Genomic DNA, 22,589 nt, shown 5'->3' with positions numbered 1-22,589 from the left:
TGGTGATGACGCCGTCTTGGGCTCCACGGTGACCTCCGTCTCATAGTCCTCCTGGTCTTGGTCTCGTTGCACCTAAATGGCAACCTTTGCCTGATGCCTCGGTACTTCGCGGCGGCGCTTGCCCCCTTTGCACCAAAGAGGAAGGGAGGACGCTGCGCGGGCTGGCACCCGCCTGGCGCCCCTGTCGTCATGGCTTGCGTCACGGGCACCTCGTGAGGTACCCCGCCTTGATCTCTCCGCCTCCTCGTGAGCCAGCCTGACGAGGCCGCGCCTAAGGAAGCTCCACGTCGTCCGCCCCGCGAGGCTTGGCCCCTCGCGAGGGTCTTGGGTTTGTGTTGGTGAAGATGGGCCGCGCTGGGCCCCCCTTTGAGCCACGCCGCAGTCCATCCCTCCTTGCTTCTCCTTCTTCCCGATCCTTGCTCCGTCTTGCTGCGATGGCTCCGATCCGCAGGTTCTCAGCGGCAGAGAAGGGAAAAGCTCCTCGAGAGGAGCCAGACCCACTCCCGACGAAGAAACGGCTCGTCCCCCGTGGCCCGGACGAAGGGGCCCTTCAGGTGGTGTCGAGGCCTTGGTGCGAGCGGGTGCCGCCGGGGTTCCCGCTGCCATTGTACGCCCACGTCGAGGGCCCCGAAGGAGCTGATGCTGACCGCCATGGGCGGCGCCGCCGTCGGCGCCGATGGGTCACGAAGGTGTGGGTCGTCCCCCGTGGGGTCCACACCGAGGGCTCCTGTCGAGAGTTCGTGCTCCACGTCGCCATTCCTCTTCAGTCTTGGATCCGCCTTCCTCCCTTCTTCGCCTCCATCATCCCACAGGGGGAGCCCCTGGAGCTCAGGCTGCAGCACGCCGGCTGCAGCACCCTTGCGACCGAGGCAGAGGTTGCGGTTGTTGCCCCGGGCGAGGTCTTCATGACTCGGGGCTGGAGAGAGATCGCCCGGGTTTGCAGGGTAAGGGGCATCTTCGCGGTCCACTTGGATTACGACGGTGCTTCGATGATGCTCTTCAAGGTCTTCGATGCGAGCGGGCGCCGGCTGGAGTGCTGCCCCGGGGAAGGTGGCCTGGACCCTGCCGCGACGAGGACTGGGCCCGCCAACCGCTCCCTTGGCGGCTCCTCGGGCGGTGGAGGCGTCGGAGGCTCCAGCGACTCCGGTGAGATCTTTGTGATTCCGGAGACAAGCGACGACAGCTACGAGCCCCCGAGCCGGCGCCGCTCCTGGAGCAGGGCGGGCTCGTCAGGCCGCCGTCGTCTCTGATCTGGATGGGGTTAGCGTCGGTGCTCGATGGCCCACTATTGATGATGGCGTCTTTTGTAGGGTCGTGCGTAGTTTGTGTCCCTTTAGGATCTGTTCCCTGCGAGGAATCAAAAACGCGCCCCGTGGGGGCTTGTAAGGTGCCTGTGAGCCTGTTTTGTTAATATAACCCTTGTCGTAGAATTGTGCGAGTTGCTCATTCCGTCTTAGCTCAGTCCTCCCTTTCGAACCTCACGAGGGCTTGGTGCTCTGCGTCGACAGGTCCCAGTCCCAAGACGGCTTCAGCCGTCGCTGGTATGCCAGGTCACGATGCCGTGGTCAAGGCCAGGAGGTGAGCGACTCGGAGTCCGGTAAGAGCCCCTGAGTCGCGATGCTCAGGAGGTCCCCTTTGGTGCCCAAGCAGCCGTTGTTTGGTGAGAAAGGAGAGCAGCGTCGCTAACACAGGGTAGCATTAGGTGCGGGGATGGTGCCACGGCAGCTGGCGCTTCCGTGTGATGACTTATCTCGAGGATCAGGGGCCGATCTCTAGTGTGTCACCAGGTCCGTGCATCGGCAGGCGCGAGGTTGCTCGGCGGGGTCCTCATGTGTCTCTCCCCTCTCGCCTTTGCTCCCCTTTCTGCTCTACGTCCTCGGGTCCCGGCCCTCGAGCGAGTCTCAGCCGTCGCTGCTATGCCAGGTCGCGATGCCGTGGTCAAGGCCAGAGGGTGAGGGCTAGAGAGCCAGTAGGAGCCCTGAGTCGCGATGCTCAGGCACCCCCCTTTACCGTGCAAGCGGTTCGCACGGACGAGAGCGAAGGAGACACCACAAGGGCCTCGCCTGACGCAGCTCCTTCGAGAGGTCCTGCAGGTCCATCATAGAAAAAACAAGGGGTTGCCATGACAATTGACAGTCAACCGTTGGTTGCTTCCGAGGGGTAGTGAGGCACTGAAGGCTTGACGAGGTGACGCTATGCGGGGCTGCCGCGGCCAGAGCTCAGCCATCCAGGTTTGTCGGCGTTGCAGGGACGGACCCATGCGCAAGCGTCGTGCCGTTTGGGAGCAGCTCCGTTAGTTGGTGTCAGCTGAGCAGGCAACTAGGTAAAACACATTAGCCGCGAAGGAGTGGATTCGTTTAAATAGATGCTGGGAATGCGGACATTACTGGGTCAGGCCCGAGCGGCTTGGGGATCATGCAGCCCGAGGGGCGCCCCCAACAAGGTAAGCTAACAACATGGAATAAAAAGGGATACACACTGCAGGGACGGACCCACGCGGCCTGGGAATAATGCAGCCCTGGGGGGCGCTCCCAGTTGGAAATAGAACTCGAAAAGATGTCACCTGATGATGTCGAGGACGAAGGAGTGTTGGTGTAGCAAGCTCGGTGGGCTGCGGGAGCCGATCCTCACGAGCCCCCAGGCCCAGGGGCCTCGGGAGGCTCCGGAGGCGCTGGCGGCTCCTCATGGGCCATCTCCATCCCTGCCAGGGCTGCGGAACGCCTGGCCTCCCGTGCCTCCGTGACGCCCCTCATGCGGCGCTGGTACGTGTCAGCCGCGTTCGGCAAACCGTAGGGCATGCGAACGTAGCTGTGGGGTGGGCCTCCGCAGCGCCCCACTCGCGAGGGCCAGAGGCGCTCCAGAGAGGCGACTCGGTTGAGCCCTCGTATGTCGATGCAGACGCGCAGCCCACCATCCTCGCCTGGATGGGGAGCCACTGCTGGTAGGCGGCAGCCACCTTTCATGACTCTTGACTCATGTAGCTCCTGAATGGCCTTGCTGACGAACTCCTGAGGGTCTGGGTCTCCTTGCCTTGCTCCATCTTGAGGGAAACATGCTTTGAAACACACCTCCATGTGGTGCCCAAGCGCCTCCCTTGTGACCCTGGCTAGGTCGGTGGCCCTCCAGGAGAGAGCCCCCGAGCCCTGCCTGAGGAGGGCGCCGGGCGCGCTTTCCTATGCGATGGAAGGAGGTTCCCCCCAGGCAGGCGCGGGCCCAGAGGGGCCTGCCTCCTGAGTGGTCGGGCCGGACGATGTCTTCTTCTTCTTAGGGGCGGTCTCGGGAAGCCTCCTGCTTCCACAATCCGGGTCTTCCAGTGACGCGGCCTGAAAGGCTCGTTCAAGGGAACACACCACGTCCTTCTCTTGACATGGCACAGTGATGACTCCGCCGCTTCCTGGCATCTTGAGGACATTATAGCCGTGGTGAGTTACGGCCATGAACTTGGCCAGCGCTGGGTACCCAAGGATGGCGTTGTACGGAAGCGAATGTGACCGACGTCGAAGTCGATGAACTCGGTGCGGTAGTTGTCGCATGCCCCGAAGGTGAGAGGGAGGCGGACCTGCCCAATCGGGACCGTGGAGCCGTCGGTGATACCGGAGAAAGGCTTGGTTGGCTGAAGCTGGCTGTAGGGCACTTGGAGGTTGTTGAATGTTTCCACGGACAGGACGTTGAGCCCTGCCCCGCCATCGATGAGGGTCTTAGTGACCACCACGTTGCTGATGATTGGGGAACAAAGCATCGGGAGGACTCCGGCTGTAGCCGCACACTTCAGCTGATCTGCTGAGCTGAACATGATGGCGCACGCTGACCACCTGAGAGGGCGCGTGGCTTCGAGCCTGGGGAGAACTGCGTTCACTTCATGGGCGAACTGCTTGAAGATGCGCTGAGAGGCTGGGGCTTGTGCCCCGCCCAGGATGCAGGCGATCGCGCGCGGCTCCTGGAAGCCCCCAGCCCCCTCGTCCTGGTGGCGGTCTTCGTTTCTCCTTGGCTGCGGTGGCAACGGTGGGAGGCCTGCGTTGCCTTGCGGGCGATCCTCGCGAGGCTGATCCCTCCAGTCTCCCTCGCGAGGCTGATCCCTCCAGCCTCCCTCGCGAGGCGGGTCTTGCCAGCGATCCTCGCGAGGTTGATCACGCCACCCTTGGCGCGGGCCACGGTCTTCCCAGTGTCCTGTGTTCCTTCCTCCTCCTCGGCCGTAGCCCCGGTCACTGCGGTCAGGGCGACGGCCGATCCTTCCTTCTCGCATGACTCGGAGCTCTTGACATGCGTTGGTGTTGTGGGTGTGGAGGTCGTGGTACACACAGTACCGGTTGCCCTTGGAAGGTTCGGGCTGGTCTCTGCCCCGCTTGGTGTTTGGTTCTGCCACGAGCACGGTAGCCCCCTTGTGCTTCACATCCTTGGCCTTGGGCTTCTTCTCTTCTGGGTCTGCGGCAGGCAGCTTGAGGAGGGAGAGACGCCCTTCCTCGGCCCTGGCGCACTTGGTTGCCAGGTTGAACAGTTCCAAGGAAGTGCATAGGTCTTCATGCATCGCCAGCTCCTCCTTCATCTTGACGTCGCGCACGCCGTCGGAGAAGGCCGAGATGATGGCCTCCTCGGTCACCTTGGGAATCTTGAGGCGCGCGTTGTTGAAGCGCTGGATGTACTTCTGCAGGGTCTCCTCGGGCAGTTGCTTGATGAGGCGCATGTTGCTCACGGCGGGTGGCCGGTCGCGAGTGTCTTGGAAGTTGGCGATGAAGTGGGTGCGCATCTCGTCCCAGGAGGAGATTGTGCCTGGAGCCAGGTTCAGGAGCCAGGTGCAGGCCCCGTCCTTGAGTGCCATGGGGAACCAGTTCGCCATGACCTTCTCGTCTCCGTTGGCAGCTTCGATGCCCAGCTCGTAGAGCTGGAGGAACTCCGCAGGGTCAGCCGTGTCGTCGTAGCGCGGAGGCAAGTCTGGCTTGAACTTGCCGGGCCACGCGACGTTGCGTAGCTCGGCGGTGAAGGCGCGGCAGCCCGCTCTGGCCACGGGAGGCCTTGGATGACGGGGAACTTGGTCTTGCATGTCCCCACGCGCTGCAGCTAGGAGCAGCGCGGGGTCTTGACGCGCGGGAGCAGGAGCATGGTCGCGACGTGCTGGAGCAGGGAGCGCCCGGGCAGCTTCTTGCGGGCGAGGGACTTCTTGAAAGCTCTGCTCTTGCTGCGCTGGCGCCTGACGGAGCGGGTTCCGCCCAGGAGCCACGTGCCTTGGAGCCATGGCGCCTTCCTGAGGAGGAGGCGGCCGGGGCGCCACCGGAGCTTCATTGCCCGTGCGGGGCGGGGTGTGGTGCAGCGGAACAGACAGCGCAGGAGAGCCCCCTGTGGCGTGGATGAGCTCGGCGATGCGGTCGAGCCATTCGTCATAGACGTCGTCGACGGGACGGTAGCGCAGGAGCTCGTTCACCGCGATGAGTGCAGCCCGAGCCTCCATGGGCGCGCGGAGCGCGCGGGACGAAGAACCAGCTGGGGTGAGTGAGGGAGTCGCGGTGCGGCCGTCTTGCCGCACAGATTGGATGCTGGGACGATGCTTGCTGCTCGTCCCCCGCCGGGCCAGTGGCGACGTTGACGGCAGGTGACGGGGAACAGCGAGGATGCCCGCAAACAGGGGCCGTCTGGGCGACGCGGGCAGCGAGCGCGGCCCGGCGCTCGGCACAGGCCCGACAACCGTCAGACATGGGCGTGATGGTCGGAGGAGAACGGGGCGGTGGAAGACGAATCCCGGCGCACCCCTACCTGGCGCGCCAAATGTCGGATTTCGGGTTTCGGCAGACCCTTGAGGTTCGAACACTGGGGTGCGCGCGGAGATTTCGCCTCCTACCTACCTGCACTCCTCCGCCTTACTAGGATCTAAACTAAGGAAAGAACAACACAAGAGACACAGGGTATATACTGGTTCGGGCCATCGTTGTGGTGTAATACCCTACTCCAGTGTGTGGTGTGGTGGATTGCCTCTTGGGCTGATGATGATGAACAATACAAGGAAGAACAGCCTCGCGAGGGTCTACACTTGGCTGGGGCGATGAACTGCTGGGAGGAGCTCAGTCACCCCTCTCGCTCTCTCTCTCTACCTGACCTTCTCTATCTTTCCAACTCTCTGGCCAACTCTTTCTTCCCCAGCCTCTAGCCTCTCTCTCTTCATGTCTCTCTCCCTGCCTGTGGGTGGCTGGTCCTATTTATAGAGGCCCTGGTCCTCTTCCCAAATATCGAGCGGGAAGGGAGCCAACAATGGCGGGCTAATTTGAAGGGCGACTGCTAGTATCAACTATCCTGACAAAAGTGGTCTTCGCCTGCGCAAAGCTCTGGTGATGACGCCGTCTTGGGCTCCACGGTGACCTCCGTCTCATAGTCCTCCTGGTCTTGGTCTTGTTGCACCGAAATGGCAACCTTTGCCTGATGCCTCGGTACTCCACGGCTGCGCTTGCCCCCTTTGCACCAAAGAGGAAGGGAGGACGCTGCGCGGGCTGGCACCCGCCTGGCGCCCTGGTCGTCATGGCTTGCGTCACGGGCACCTCGTGAGGTACCCCGCCTTGATCTCTCCGCCTCCTCATGAGCCAGCCTGACGAGGCCACGCCTGAGGAAGCTCCGCGTTGTCCGCGCCGCGAGGCTTGGCCCCTCGCGAGGGTCTTGGGTTTGTGTTGATGAAGATGGGCCGCGCTGGGCCCCCCTTTGAGCCACGCCGCAGGCCGCAGGCAGGCAAGTCTGGGGACCCCCGTCCCTAGAACGCCGACAGTTATGGCGCCAATATGGATGATGAGGATTGGAACACAAATCTCCCTTTGTGCAGTTCCACCAAAATGAACCAACTGTTCCATTCTGACATTCCAGTTAAACAGCACAAAAGTCACTTCTTTTAAGAAGAGTTTTGTGCAGTGCACCAATAGGTCACAACAGCAACCAGGTGAATTGGATATCCCTGTTTGCACAAAAAGGCACAGAGGAAACAGTCAGAGTCTCAAACAATTACATGCAAAAACATTTTGGCTAAACTTGTCATGGCTTATAATAGTGGCATGGCTTCATTTTTACCAGGGACATTAGATTAAGAAAAGCTAAGGCTCCGTTAGGTTCACAGGTTTGGTGCAAGATTTTCATAGGAACACAATTCCTACGGTATTCTTTCCCTTCCAACCATTCGGAACACGGGAAAGGTGAATAGTGTTTCATAGGAAAGCTGGTCTAGTAGTACCGATTCCATAGGATTAGAAACATCCATGCGCTGCTCATTTTTTGGGCGGAAGCCCGAGGTAGGCGCTCGCTGCCATGCGTTAGACAGGTTGTTGTGCTGTGTTGCCGGAATAAAAAAATCAACCTGTGTGTGGTACGTGAGGTGAGGACAGGAGTAGTCACTGTGCAGCTGAATAAACAAATAGCATCTCATACTGCCAAGCATGCTACTCTAAAAAAACAAATCTGTACATTTCATAGTCCATCCAAACACATTCTCTTGAGAGTTTCCTCCGGTTCGTTGTTCCATAGTTTTATACCTACATTCCTTTCCTATTCCTCTATTTTCATCAAGACCTATGTTTTCTGCCCCTTTATTCCGAACGGAGCCTTAATATTTGGTATAAGGTCATGGGATAGTGGGTGCACCAGCAGTCCAGCACCATGTACATAAACATGGGCATAAAGTGGTGATTCATAGTTTGTTGCCCCGAGAAACAAACATCCAAGAAACATATCTGGGTTGGTCCCATTTTTGTTCACTCTAGCCACCTAATCCTATGTGTGGATAGCAAATCTAGTCCTGGTCATACCACTGTGTACAATGTTACCCCTATATTTCCCTTTTCGACCAAGAGACCGGTTGGATGACCAGTCTGTACTACTTTCACCCCCTTTCCTTCCTGTTTGTACCAAGTCCGATGTACATACTAAATTCCCCCACCCCCACTTTATTTCTTGTTTGAACCAAGTACTCCCTCCGTCTGGAATTACTTGTCATCAAAATGGATGTGTCTAGAACTAAAATACATCTAGATACATCCATTTCAATGACAAGTATTTTCAGACGGAGGGAGTACAAGATTCGACTCCATGAAGTAGCTTTACCTCTAACAATATAAGAAGAAAAATGTGACGTTGGACCATCCGATCGAGAGGGGCTGAGAGGTAGAAAATGATGCACAAGCAGCGATGTAGCAAGTGGGGGAAGTAGAGCTAAGGCGGTTTCGAACGAAGATATACCTGAAGGTCGTCGGGATGTGGATAGGTGGGTGGAGGGAGGCCGGATCCGCCCACAGGCAACAACGAAGGGATCGGAGAACCTCCCGCACCAGCGCTCGGCCAGAGATAATGGTGCGGCCGGCAGTGGGTCTCCTCCCTTGCTGTTGACGGCAGCCTAAATGCTGCCCCTCCTCCCCTTCATCGGTGGAGGGGGATACGTCCGGATCTGTAACCAGCGGTGAGGATAGAAAGCCAGTGTTTTTTGAAGGGAGAAAGACAGTGTTACTACCCCTATCTTGTTTAGATCTGGAGAGGATGAGAGTGTGTGAATAGAGCAACCCTAGCAAGAAAGCGCGGAGGCTCTGGCCTATATATACGTAGTGGGGTAGTTTTCCTTTTCCACTCCATCAAAACAATCGTTTAAAATTGTGTACTACTACATGCCAGGTCGCAGTTTTTTTAGTTGTTGATTGTTTTTTGAGATAGCTACCCACTTGTTCCAAGTGGTGTTACGGTGTGCCAGGTCGCACTTTGTATCGTTCAAGTCTGGTACTACAAGTCCCTCCATTAAATGAACAACCACCCCCTCGTAAAAATTGTGAACAAGCCCACGGCTAAAATTAGCAGAAACGTGGGTTGCCCCAACATGCATTATTATTTATATTTTCTACTGCCTCCCTTCCTAAATATAAGTCTTTTTTATTAGCCACACCTAAGACAAGAATTTTTTTATTAGCAGTGAACCCCACATGTCATAGACACAAAAATTGTGGCAAGATTCCCTTAGGCAAGCCAAAGTGTGTCTAACAATTTGAGCAACTCAGGTTAGGCAAGTGTGGAAAGTGTGGGAAAAATAATGTGGCAACATAAGACAAACATAGTCACAATCCAAACAGCCCCGTAATTTTTTGTGACATGCATGAAAATTTGGTTAGTTAAATTTATAGTCAAAATTTGGCAAGGTGCATCAAATCAACACATGCAAGTATCAAAAGGAAAGTCACGGCATGCATGCATGCGTTGTACTCCCTCCATTTCCAAATATAAGTCTTTTTAGAGATTGCAACAAGTGACTACATATGAATCAGAATATGTCTACTCCTACATACTAAGTAGCCCATTTGAAATGTGTAAAAAGCCTTATATCGAGTGCAGTGCTTTGATGTGACGCCCCGAGACCATTGCGCCAGGTGTCCTCCAGTTATTCGCTATTGTTGCCTTGTCATTTTCTTGCGTGTTGCATTTCATCATGTCATCATGTGCATTGCATCATCATGTTTTTCAAAACCTGCATCCGTTCGGTTTCCCCCAGTGCCATCCGTTGTCCGTTCTGAGCCCAACCACACTTGCACGCACCCGCGGCATGTCCGAAATATTATTTTATAAGTGGCCAGAAAATGTTTCATCGCATTCAGAGTTCGTTTGATAGCCCAACCGTTAAACTATAGCGACAATATAGTCGGTCAAATCGTCGGACGTTTCGGTCTCGAAACAATCGCCAGGTCTCTCTCTCTTTTCTCTCCCTTCAGCCCGAGGCCTCTCAGCAACCCACCTACAACACACTTGACTTGTTCGCCTAACCCCTCCTTGCATAGTGCATCGACCCCCTCGCGTGCGCGTCCGAAAGTTGTCCCGAACCCGACCCAGACTTTCGCCACCATTGTGTCCGGATCATCCCCAACCATCTACAAAATATCTCAGTTTTGTTAATTGGACTCCCTAGCTATTTATTCGCGACTGTCCGTTTCTGATCAGAGGGACCGAGGTAGCCCCTAACCTAATCTGCGAGGTATATATAGTCCACCCTTAGTCATTTTGGACAAACCCTAAAATCTAGGGACTTTGTCCCATCGCGCCGCCACCTACCTTTCTTCCTCGGGATCCCCTCATTTCCCCGATCCAATCCCACCAACCAGCTCCACCCCTCAATTTCATCACCGAGCCAACCGGCGGCCTCCCTGCGCAGCCGCACCGATCCCCTCTCCTCCCTCCATGGAGTCGTCACAGCCGGCGAACCCAGCCACCAGGATCGGCCTCCTCCCTGTCCTTCCTCCTCCTTCCCGAGGTTTCTTCTCCTCTAACCTCTCTCACCCTCCCATTCCTCTCACAGGAGCTCGCCGCCGCTGCCGTGGCTTTGGAGCAGCGCCGCCATTGAGCTTAGTCTGCGGCCGCCGTTGCCCGGATCCAGCGATGGTCGACTTGTTTCACTCGTTTCGCCGCCCGCCGGACCTCCCTCTGTGCTGCTCCCGTCCCAGGTCGCCAAGCCACGCCATGGATGCCACCACTAGGACCTTCGCCTGCGCTGCCGCCATGGAATGGATCCGGCCGGAGCGACTCATCCACCTCACCTCCCGTCCTCTGCTGCCTTCCTCCCCCATGCCTGGATCCGCCGCTGAGCCATCCCGGAGTCACGCGCCAAGTCTGCCGCCCGGCGCTCCTTGCTGCCTCGCTCGTCGGGGAGACGACGAGTACATGGCTCGTCAACGCTCCAACCCTTGACCGCGCCAAGGCCCAGTCGCCCGATCCCCTGCCTGCATTGACTCGCCCCTCGACCGCACGCGCAGGGACCGGCCTCGCCTGCCCAGATCCGCGCCTGGGCCACTTCTTGCACAAGGCCCAGCGCCACCCAGCGATCCAGCCGGCCCACTGCTCCATCGTCCGGGGCCGAAGCCCATGGGTGAGGCCAGCTCCAGCACCTCCCCTGTGCACTTCTGGGCCTGCTAGTTTCATCCCGTTCATTTTTTCCTCTGGTCTACGAATTTAGATAATTTCCTGTAAACTGCTATTTTACAGAAAACCCCTTGTAGATCATGCATATAATAACTTAATAACCGTGCATCGGATTAAAACAAACTTAATATGAAAGTTGCTTAGAGTTTTGTCTAGTTTAATAATATGCAAATTTCATCTATGTTTAAAATGTCTAAAATGCTGTTTGTTTAAATTTGCTCCTATGCCATGCTAAAATGATTTAATTCATAACTAAATAACCGTAGCTCCAAACCTAATAAACTTTATATGTAAATGGGGTAGAATTTTGCCTAGTTTAACATGGTGGCATCATCTTGCATGTTTAACAACTCAAAAATAATGTTTAGGGCAGAACAGTACCAAATCTATAATATGCTCATGAGGTTTTTCCGGAATTGTTGTTCGTTACTTCCGGCCTCATTTAAACTTGACTAGATAGGTAGTTTTACTTTGCTTCACCCTCTTGCCATGATAACAACATTTAATCTTGTTGGGTACATAAACGAGAGAGAACTAAATAAGTCATGTGGTGTTTTCTTCAATATGCAACTCTGTTGCATAATGAGCTCCACTTAATTTGTAGGATTGTTTGTGCACTTTGCCATGCCATGCATATTTAAACCGGACATGCATCATACTTGATTGTGCATCATGCCATGATTATGTGATGGTTGTTTACTATGTTGTTTGTTTTCCTTTCCGGTGTACTTCTTCTCGGTAATTCGGTAACGTCGCGTTTGTGAGGACCCGTTTGACTACGTCCATTTGTCTTCTTCATGTACTCGTTCTTCTTCCTTGAGGGATCTCAAGCAAGATGACCATACCCTCGAAATCACTTCTATCTTTGCTTGCTAGTTGCTCGCTCTTTTGCTATGCCTATGCTGCGATACCTAGCACTTGCTTATCATGCCTCCCATATTGTTGAGCCAAGCCTCTAACCCACCTTGTCCTAGCAAACCGTTGTTTGGCTATGTTACCGCTTTGCTCAGCCCCTCTTATAGCGTTGTTAGTTGCAGGTGAAGATTGAAGTTTGTTCCTTGTTGGAACATGGAGATCGTTCCTTGTTGGAACATTGTTTACTTGTTGGGATATCACAATATCTCTTATTTAATTAATGCATCTATATACTTGGTAAAGGGTGGAAGGCTTGGCCTTATGCCTGGTGTTTTGTTCCACTCTTGCCGCCCTAGTTTCCGTCATATCGGTGTTATGTTCCCGGTTTTTGGGTTCCTTACGCGGTTGGGTTGTAATGGGAACCCCTTGACAGTTCGCCTTGAATAAAACTCCTCCAGCAAGGCCCAACCTTGGTTTTACCATTCGCCACCTAGCCTTTTCCCTTGGGAATCACGCATCCCGAGGGTCATCTTTATTTTAACCCCCCCGGGCCAGTGCTTGTCTAAGTGTTGGTCCGAAACAGAGCCACTTGCGGCGCCACCTCGGGGAAACTTGAGGGCTGGTTTTAGCTGTACGTAGTGTTCATCCGGTGTTGCCCTGAGAATGAGATATGTGCAGCTCCCATCAGGATGTCGGCGCATCGGGCGGTCTTGCTGGACTTGTTTTACCATTGTCGAGGATGTCTTGTAACCGGGATTCCGAGCCTGATCGGGTCGTCCCGCTAGAAGGAATATCCTTCGTTGACCGTGAGAGCTTGTGATGGGCTAAGTTGGAACACCCCTCCAGGGATTTGAACTTTCGAAAGCCGTGCCTGCGGTTAGGGGCAGATGGGAATTTGTTAATGTCCGGTTGTAGAAAACCTGAACTTGATCTTAATTAAAATACACCAACCGCGTGTGTAACCGTGATGGTCTCTTTTCGGCGGAGTTCGGGAAGTGAACACGGTGTTGGAGTTATGCTTGACGTAGGTTGTTTTAGGATCACTTCTTGGTCATAGATTTCTCGACCGTGCTTTGCCTTCTCTTCTCGCTCTCATTTGCGTATGTTAGCCACCATATATGCTAGTCGCTTGCTGCAGCTCCACCTCATACCTTTTACCTTACCCATAAGCTTAAATAGTCTTGATCGCTAGGGTGTGAGATTGCTGGGTCCCCGTGACTCACAGATACTTCCAAAACCAGCTTGCAGGTGCCGTTGAACCGTGCAGATGACGCAACCAAGCTCAAAGGAGGAGCTCGTTGAAGATCGTGTTCTTTATGTTGTTCCATTTTCCAGTTGATCAGTAGTGGAGCCCTGTTGGGGTCGATCGGGGATCTGTGTAGCATTTGGGATAGTCTTCTTTTATTTTGGTTCCGTAGTCGGACCTTGATTGTATTTGGATGATGTAATGCTTTATTCATGTAATTGTGTGAAGTGGCGATTGTAAGCCAACTATGTATCTTTTTCCCCTATTGTATTACATGGGTTGTGTGAAGATTACCTCACTTGCGACATTGCTTTCAATGCGGTTATGCCTCTAAGTCGTGCTTCGACACGTGGGAGATATAGCCGCATCGAGGGCGTTACATTTGATGTGTCGCGTCAACTCGTACAAGACCAAGAAATTTGATTGCTAAAGCGCCCTCTCCCTCGCAGACTGAGCACCGGTGCCTTAACTGCACCTGCCTTTAACTGCACCACCTGTTGGGCCCACCTGTCATAGACATAAAGGCAGAAGCAGTAAGTATAAGCTTTCGCTACACGCTATCCCTCCCGCATGAGGTGGACGGACATGCAGCAGTGGATTCGATACTGTAGAATTAGGATTAACATCATTGTTCGTCTTCTCGAAGAGGCGAAGAGCCAAGCGCAACCTGAATGTGGCAGTTGCGAACGCTCGCGTGGTGCGGTTCCTTGGAGTACTAGCCAGGCTCTTGCATGAGACAAAATTGCTATTGTTTAACAACTAAACTCCATTATCCATTGGTTGATACTCATTCTGCATAGGTCCACGCGCTTAGCACTGTTTCCTCTTGGGCTCACCAGTGTTTATTTGCTAATTAATAGCATTGCATGCAATGAACTAGCCATTGCAAGTCATTAAAAGCATGCACACCTCTCATCTCTTATTGGTTGATATGTCAAGAAACAAGGTAGAAGTTAATGCATCGTGCCTAAGTGTTTTGGGACTATTTGGTTTTCGTAAGATGACTTACACACCTAGACGTAGGGAGTAGTATAGCCCTGTAGACCAGAAAGGAGTATTTGCCTTTTTAGAGATTTCAACAAGTGACTAGACTACACCGTGTGCAGTACTCCCTCCCTTCCGGTTTATAGGGCTCAAATCTCAAATCTCATGAACAGCGTGGTACCAATACTACTACTTACTACTGTAGTTTTTAGAGCAAATTACCAGTACATTAGCCTAGACTAAATGGAAAAATTCCTATCCTAAGCATCAAATGGCATCTCTTTCTCTATAGGAATTGAGATGCATGTCATCTCACTTCCTATGATTTTCATATTCCTATCCTATGAACGAAAGGAGGCCTCTGTTGGAGTAACTACTATAGCTAGCAGTACTGCTGGTATAGTAGTTTTCTTCAAGAAGCGGAATTCAACGAAGTCATGATGGTTCCTTCGTGCGAGCAACTTCAAAGTGGGAAGTGGGCCTGTGATTTGACGGCTCATTAGTCATTGTTACTGCGGCGCGACGACCTGGGTGACTCTCCCTTGGAGTTCTGCGTGCATGGCAAGTGAACCAGGATCGTCGACGTCCCACATGTTGGCGAACGGAAGTATTCTTTCCGATATCGAGGAGCAAGGAAACCGCGTGGTATAGTATCACTGCTGATTGGTTCGCAAAAAATAGTATCACTGCCGATTTATAATTATTTTTTATTTCTGATGAATGCTAGTGTTTCAACTCTTACGACGAAGGGTGCCAAACACGGCACGTGCTGGATGTCCCACACGTCAGCGAAAGGAGTGGGACATAAACAACGTGGTAGAGCCCAGCGTAAAAAACAGCGTGGTAGAGCATCTCCACTTCTTCCACTTCTGTGTCGGAGACCACACGTAGTAGTACTTAGTTTTATGAACGATACAAAGTGCGAACTGGAGAGAAACACACGTCTAGTTGTAAGGTCTCGGGGCATACACGTAAACAAATATACAAGTTAATATGTGCCTCCAACTAATATAGTAGTAGTAGAGTACTTAGGCACGTACTCCATAACATCACCGTGCATTGCACGTACAACATTTAGTGGTAGTACGTAGTAAGAGACAAATGCCACCCAAGAGTTCCCTTCTCGACCTAATTTTGGGTGTTTGGTAGAGTGTATGGAGGGTGGATGAGTCCACACTAGTTTAGCACAAATACACTAGAAGCATGCATGAAGAGGGGTGTTGAGTTGAGCATGCATGAAGAGGGAACAACTATGCTGAGACAAGAACACAACCAAACACACCCTATATGCCACGCATGTTCATACCATTTGTTCCTTTCTACTTCACTTACTGCCCTACATTACTCAGGTTCATACGTCCACTCCTGGGTACATGTCTGTCTCGTAGTTCTAGTCCCACGTGTTCTTCATATAGATGGAACGATCCTTGCATAACACATGCACCTTGATCCTAGATGTCTCGCATGTTGGCAAAAGGATGAACAAAGCTCACATAAAAAATAGAGTGGAAGAACATAGATTCCGGACGACCGAGAAGGAGCAAGGAACCTCGTGGTGGAGCATCTGCACTCATAATATTTAATATTATTCAGCGATATAAAAATAACCAATCATCTCCATAGTGGACTAGAAGAGTACGAAACACGGCAGCCCAGTGTAGTTACATCATACTAGTACATGGCTAACCCACGCTATCACCATATTTCTTGGCTTCCGTGCGACACCTATCTCTAGTAATCCAGCAGCCTGTATCGCTTCTCCCTCCTCGTCTCTATCAAAGTGCGGCGGGCTGGCGTTTCTGCCGTCTATTGAGGTTGGTTAACTATCACATGTTAGCGACATGCCAAGAGCATTCTAAAAAAATTCCTTTCACGTTCCGTTTTCAAAAAGAAAAAAATCCTTTCACGTACGAATTTGCTTGTATGCTTTGAGCAACTTGCATGTCCTATACTGCTCCTGTTTGATACTCTAACTTATCTAGAGGTTAGACTAACTCATGACTAACCCTGAACTAACTGTAGCCAAAGAGGTGTTTGGGTGACAGGGTTAGATTGACAATAAATGCACTTCATGGAGAGAGAAAAGTGATTTTTCAGTGGTCCCAATGAGAACTATCTCCAGTTAGCACCTCTTGGGTGGGATAGTTTTTTTTGGTGGGTTTGGTGCAACTTGATCCTATTTAAACCCTCATGCTTGGATACTTTAGGGCTATTTGAGCCCCAACTAGCTCAAACTAACTCTAACCCATGGATCCAAACAGGGCCTATGGCCAGTCTCGACGCGGAGCAGTCGCGTGCACCCGGAAGCGGCACTCTCTCAGCCGTCGCGCCACTTCAAAGTCGGCGCCGGTGAGAGGTCACCTCCGCTCTAGCCAGGCATTAATGCGGCACTGACGCTCTAGGGCGACGCTGACCGTTTCACGTGGGAAGTGCGCGCTGGCAAGGGAGTATAGGTTTTGAACCGTTTCAGGTGTAGTACTGGTAGTTTGCAAAGCTACTCAATTATTGCACTCAGTTCCCTAAGAAATTGTGGCAAAAAACATTAGTACACAGCCCGCTTCCCTTCTCCTTCCTCTTCCACCACCCGCGCACGTCCGTGGGAAGTGACCAGTCAACCCTTATATAGGAGTGCTAGCACAAAAAGATGCATGCATGACCACTAAAATTTCCATATTAAAGCGCCGCTCCGGCGGGAGTATGGCGTATGTTGTTACCTTCGGCCGGCCCATGGCTACCGGGCGACGGCGACCAGAGAAGAAGCGTCAGGAGGGGAATGAATGCAGCTACTGTTTGGGTTCGCCTTCCTGCTTAAATAAATGCGCAGCATCACGTGTACCCGCGGGTGCACAAATTGTAACATACGTGTCTGCTTAAGTGGGCGTCACATAACTGGTGTGTGTGTGAGAGAGATTCTGAGAGACAGAGTGCGTGTGTGACTCTACTCTTTGGACATGTACTCAACCTTTTGCATCGGGATATAAGTATAATGGTATTTACTTTAGCTAGTGATTTACGTGGCCATGTTAACGTGGTTGTGTCAAAAAAATGTCGCTTCCTGCTCATGATTTGCGCTATATAATTACAAGCAAGATTCTCGTGCATTGCACGGAACATCAATATGCATTTTTTTACAAAACACCTGTTGTGATTCACCCATGCAGGAGTAATCCCATGTGTAAAAACTAATGATATCTCGAGAAATTTATTGGAAAACTGGTATCTCGAGAATGTCATCGAAAAAATGAAAGATGAGAGATAAGGCGAGGAGGAATGGAGCATGGTGGTGACTGGTGGTCGGAATGGGCGGAGGCATGGGGATGGACGGCGCCGGCAGGCGGCAGCGGCCACCATGTATGCTAGATTGTTCCAGAGACTTATTCCTTTTTTTAATTGCTGAGCAATGAGGTTGCGGGAGATAATGATGTGGAGAGAGGTGCGGGTATCTTTTGTAAAATTATCATAGTTTGCTTTCTATCCTCGGATATAGATCATACGGTCTGTATTACAAGATGGCAGGCACACCATCACTGCCAACTCGTTTTTTTATAAGGGTACAGATGATAAGTTTGCTGACTACTAAAGTAAAGTGGAATTTGTCCATGTTATGCAAGTAAATAAAGGTGATTGTTTATCATACGGGTAAGGCTGGATGGAGGGTCGTAGGAACAAATGCTCTGCCTAGAGCATGTGTGTGTGAGATGGAGTCTTAGTGTGTGTGTGGGGGGTGTGAGAGAGAGAGAGGAGAGAGAGAGATGGAGTCTTAGTTTGTGTGTGTGTGTGTGAGTGAGAGAGAGAGATGGAGTCTTAGTGTGTGTGTGGGGGGGTGTGCGTGCGTGCATGTGTGTGTGTGTGTGTGTGTTTGTGCGTGTGTGTGTGTGAGAGAGAGATGGAGTCTTAGTGTGTGGGGGGTGCGTGTGTGTGTGTGTGTCGTGGGGTCCTCTGTGGCGGATGTAATTTAAGTGTGCATGGCTTCATCATAGAGAGGTGATGTGTATGGCAGAGGCCACCAACGATGGGGTGCGAGAGAGAAAATGCCCGTAGAGAGGGAAGAGAAGGTGTGTGCGCGTGAGAGGAGTCGACATCGAGAGAACGTGTTTGTTCGAGAGACACCGAGGAAGACTACTATATATCGATGGTGCATGTAGGTGGTAATTAAACAAAGGGATGGTCTTATTGGTTTCGACGATATAGGGGAATAGTGAGAGGCAGGGGGTAGCTAGAAGGAGATTGTTAAGTGTGGTGTGTGTTTTACCCATCCAGGAGGAAGTTATGTGCACAAAAGAGGAGAACGATTCAATGTGGCGTTAGGATTGAGGGTAATTAACTACGTATGCAGACATAGAGACCTTGAACGTGCATGTGTGAGAGGTATACATGTATACGTGGGATGTGTGTGTGTGTGCGCGCGCATGATCGAGATAAAAGAAAGAAGATAAGTCATAAGATCAACGACATGGGAGAGACGGATCGGTATGACAATATGCATGCATGTGAGAATGCAGGGAAGAAGGCCCGACAATTGAGCATGTGTTTTTGACTTTAAGAGATAGTGGTGTGGGCTGGAGCATGCATCTATGGCGAGCAGAGGGAGTGAGGCGCAATGATTGTGCAAAAGAGACCAACCTATAAATGCATATGTATGGAGAGACATATATAGTGTGGGTGATAGGAAGCAAGACTCCGTGCGAGAAAGAAATGTTGACGGAGAAACTATAGATAGATACAGAGATGGAGATGCTAGCTAGAGGGACATCCGCTAGTTTGGGTGTTGGAGATGACCGTTGGGTGGTTCAAAGGGTGAAGTTATATATGTGTGTGAGAGGGAACTTGACTGCATGAAGAGAGAAACATATGTAGTGTGCGTGATAGGAATCAAGAGTGAGGGCGAGAAACAAGGCTGATGGAGAAACAGATAAATAGAAATATGAAGATGCTAGCTAGTGTGTGTTGGAGATAGGAGTTGAGTGGATCAGAAGGATGGGTTATGTGTGTGGGTGTGAGAGAGATAGAGAGAGGGTGCATGTAAGTCACATACAAATAGATATCAGAGAGAAATGAGATCTAGAGAGATGGAGTTTTGTGTCTGCGAGAGAGAAAGATATTTCACAACGAGAGTGATAGCTAGAGAGACATACGAGGGAACGCAAGATATCTCTAGGGAGAGAGGGTGTGTGTGAGCGACATACAAGAGAACAATGGAGAAATATGAGACCCTGGGAGACAGAGTTTGTGTTTGTGTGTGAGAAAGAGATATTGAAGAGGAAGAGTCGTAGGTTCTCATATCTAAGGAGCGAAAGACATCTCTGTATGAGGGGTGTGCGAGTGGCACATATGGGAATAGTAGAGAGAAATGAGACCCCGGGAGAAAAAGTTTTGTGTTTGTGTGAGAGAAAGAGATTCCACATGGAGAATCATAGTTAGAGACACATAGCAGGGAGCGAGATATACTTAGAGAGAGATAGAGTGATGAAGGTCGAGGGAGAGAGTACCATCAGTGTGTTACGAAGATAAAAGATCATTGTCGACATACAGGTAGCACGAGAGATACCTGAGAGACGATGAACGCGTATAGGTCCAGAGAGATAGGCCTATATAAGCATGAGTGATAGCTATATGAGACGAATATCTGGATTAAAGGGGATTCAAATATTTAAACTGGAGATCACGACATCGATAATATCATAACACAAATTGGTGTATCAAACATGCATATTCATTTGAATTTGGGCACATGTGTAATGTTATATAGTTTATCAATATTGGTGATCCATAGATTCTTCAATTACAAACAATGCATGGTTTATATGCAATTAATGTATAAACGGTATTACACTATATGTTGCGTGTGTGAAACACATTATACATGTTTGAGAAGTAAAAAAAACCCGCATGAAACACACATTAATTGGAGACAGTTAGCGAGGAATGCATACATTGGATTTCAACATAAAGTGGTTTCAAATATTTGAAAATCTAAATTGATGGATACAACCTTATGAATCTGAGATCATGCCATTTGTAAACCATATTTATGTATAAATGGTGTTGTGCTTTTGAAAGTATATATAAAAATGATGTATATAGAATGTAATTCCAATTGAAAATGGATCCCGCCTGAAAAAAATAGAATACAAACGGGATTCGAATTAAGTTGGCACGGTAAACGTGCACTCTGCAAAATTTGAACGAAGCAGGGAAAGTCGCAATAACTGCCAGAAACCAAAATCTGCGAGATGGAAATCACTATTGCCTATCCCTGCCACGCAAAGCCTATCTACTGGATTTCTATAGGTTTTGATAGGGGTAGGTTTGTATCACCCAAACGTGACGTAACCGCCTCTCACCCAGATTCATACACGGTGGGCGCCAAAACACAGTGTGTCCTCGGCCGAAATCGACTCCCTCCCTGATTCATATTCATACACGGTGGGCACCAAAAACAAACTCTCGTCAGCAAATATTCGGTGTATGCGAGATTACCGTCCTATCCCCAACCGACTAATGTTGCTGTGATGTAGTAGAAATTTGAAACGGGGGCTTGTTTGTAAATTTCCTCGCATTTGAGACAAGCGCACCCTGAATACATGGTTCCCCCCTTCCTCTCTACCTCCCTTTTCCCCATTCGTACTCCGTGGGTGCCAAAACACCCTCTCCACCCCACCCTCCTCCGTCCGCCGCCGTCCGCCACCCCATCCACCACCGTCCTCCTCCACCATGCCGGAGCTGATACCCCGACGCCGCCGTCCATTACAAGAAATCGACCTCTCTCATCCACGGCTTCGGACCGGGATCCTTGCATCCCGTCCTCTCGCTTCATCCCCGTCGCCGTCCACCTTACCGGCGCCGCTCCTACGACCGTCTCGTCCACCGCGCCCTGCCGCCACCGTCTACCCTCCTAGATCTGCTTCCACGCCGCCGACAGCCATCGCTACCGCAACACCATCAAATTCTCAGCAGATGCGTACACTGCACCGCACCAGAGGCGATACTCTTTCGTATCTGCTCAACTTATTTATCGCAGCAAGAAAATAGATCACCACTGCTTTACTCTGATTTCTTGTCTTGGTTGCGAAGTTGCCTTTATCCGGTTTGCACCTTCAGATCCACCATGGAACACTCAACACTATACTCCCAATGCTTATGGTTTTCCCCTTTTATATTCCACACTAGTTAAATCAAAGTAGACTAAATTTCAAAATTGGGTCAGTCGATTTTTTAGAGCTCGCCGGAGTTCGCCAGTGCGATCGAAGGGGCTCGGGTGGTTGTGGGGCCTCGCCAAACGAAGAAAACTCGACGCGGGTGGGGGTTGGGGCGGGGGTGGGGGTGGGGGTGGCGGAGGAACACAGGCGGTAGGGGACGGTGGTCCGTCCGGCGGCCCATGCGGTGTTCTGTATGGGAAGAATCAGAGACGAGGAAGAATAAGGGTTAGGAGACGTAGGGTCTTCATCCAACCGGCTGAAATGGTCAGGAGACAGTTGGGAGTTGCATTATTAATGCGCTCTAGTTCATCATGTGTGGGCACTGCGCAACCAACATTTTATTATCCAAAATCTGCTTGCTCTTCTTTACCATGTTCCTCTTCCGTTCTTCTTTAATATGTACTCTCTCCGTTCCTAAATACAATTCTTTGTATATGTTCCACCATGGACTACATATGGAGCAAAATGAGTGAATCTACACTCTAAAATGTATCTGGATACATCTGTATGTGATCCATAGTGGAAATATCTACCAAGACTTGTATTTTGGAACGGAGGGAGTATGATAGTAATACAGTATGTTCCTTGTACTGAAGATGAGCAGGGACATTTGTAGTGTAGAGGTCTATACGGTCGGTTGTGATGGAAACTTTGAGCCTCTTTGATTCGTAGGATCTTGTAAACATAGGAATAGGATTTGTAGTGGCCTGTCCACCTGAATCCTATAAGAATAGCAAGGAAATGTGGGGAGCTGTGTCGCCTTTGAGAGTTACACTGATATTAACAGTACCGCACCTTCACTTGAAGAGAGATGGTATCTGAAGCCTTTCTAGCCTTACCGGCAATACTAGCACATATATTCCAGCAAGTTCCACTTTGCTGATTTTACTCTAATGCTTAACGTTTTCCCGTTATATGTGCACTATGATCTGTGTAGCTGCTTTGTGTCGCACTAGCAGCAGTCCACTCTTGAAGCTAAACACTGCAATGACTTACAAAATTGGCACCAAGGCATTGAGTGCCATTCTGGATGCAATGAAACTCATACGCTCCCCACCTGTTGATTCTTGTTCAGAATATGATCCTAATGACTATTCTAACCTTGAGGAGTCAAAGGTAGATGGCATGTCCTGTTCACCCATCAAGGTGCCTATTCTAATTTGGCAAGGTTTTATTGATTGCGGGTATCTTGCATATGTTGTCTTGCATTTCTTATACTTCGTTGCACCGCCATCTGCTTAGTTTACTCATCATATATGTCGAGATGCCATGCCCATACATTATCAATACATATTCCATCTGCCATCATACCATGTTTTTCCACTCAAATGTTGTTCTTGTGCATCGTACATCAAAAAGGAGGAGGGTGATTGCCGAACCTAAAGGAGCACCAACAA

This window comes from Triticum urartu, chromosome 6A (genome assembly GCF_056163025.1).
Source record: "Triticum urartu cultivar PI428250 chromosome 6A, HENAU_Tu73, whole genome shotgun sequence".
Classification (NCBI taxonomy): domain Eukaryota; kingdom Viridiplantae; phylum Streptophyta; class Magnoliopsida; order Poales; family Poaceae; genus Triticum; species Triticum urartu.
Note: the sequence above shows the minus strand (reverse complement) of the source record.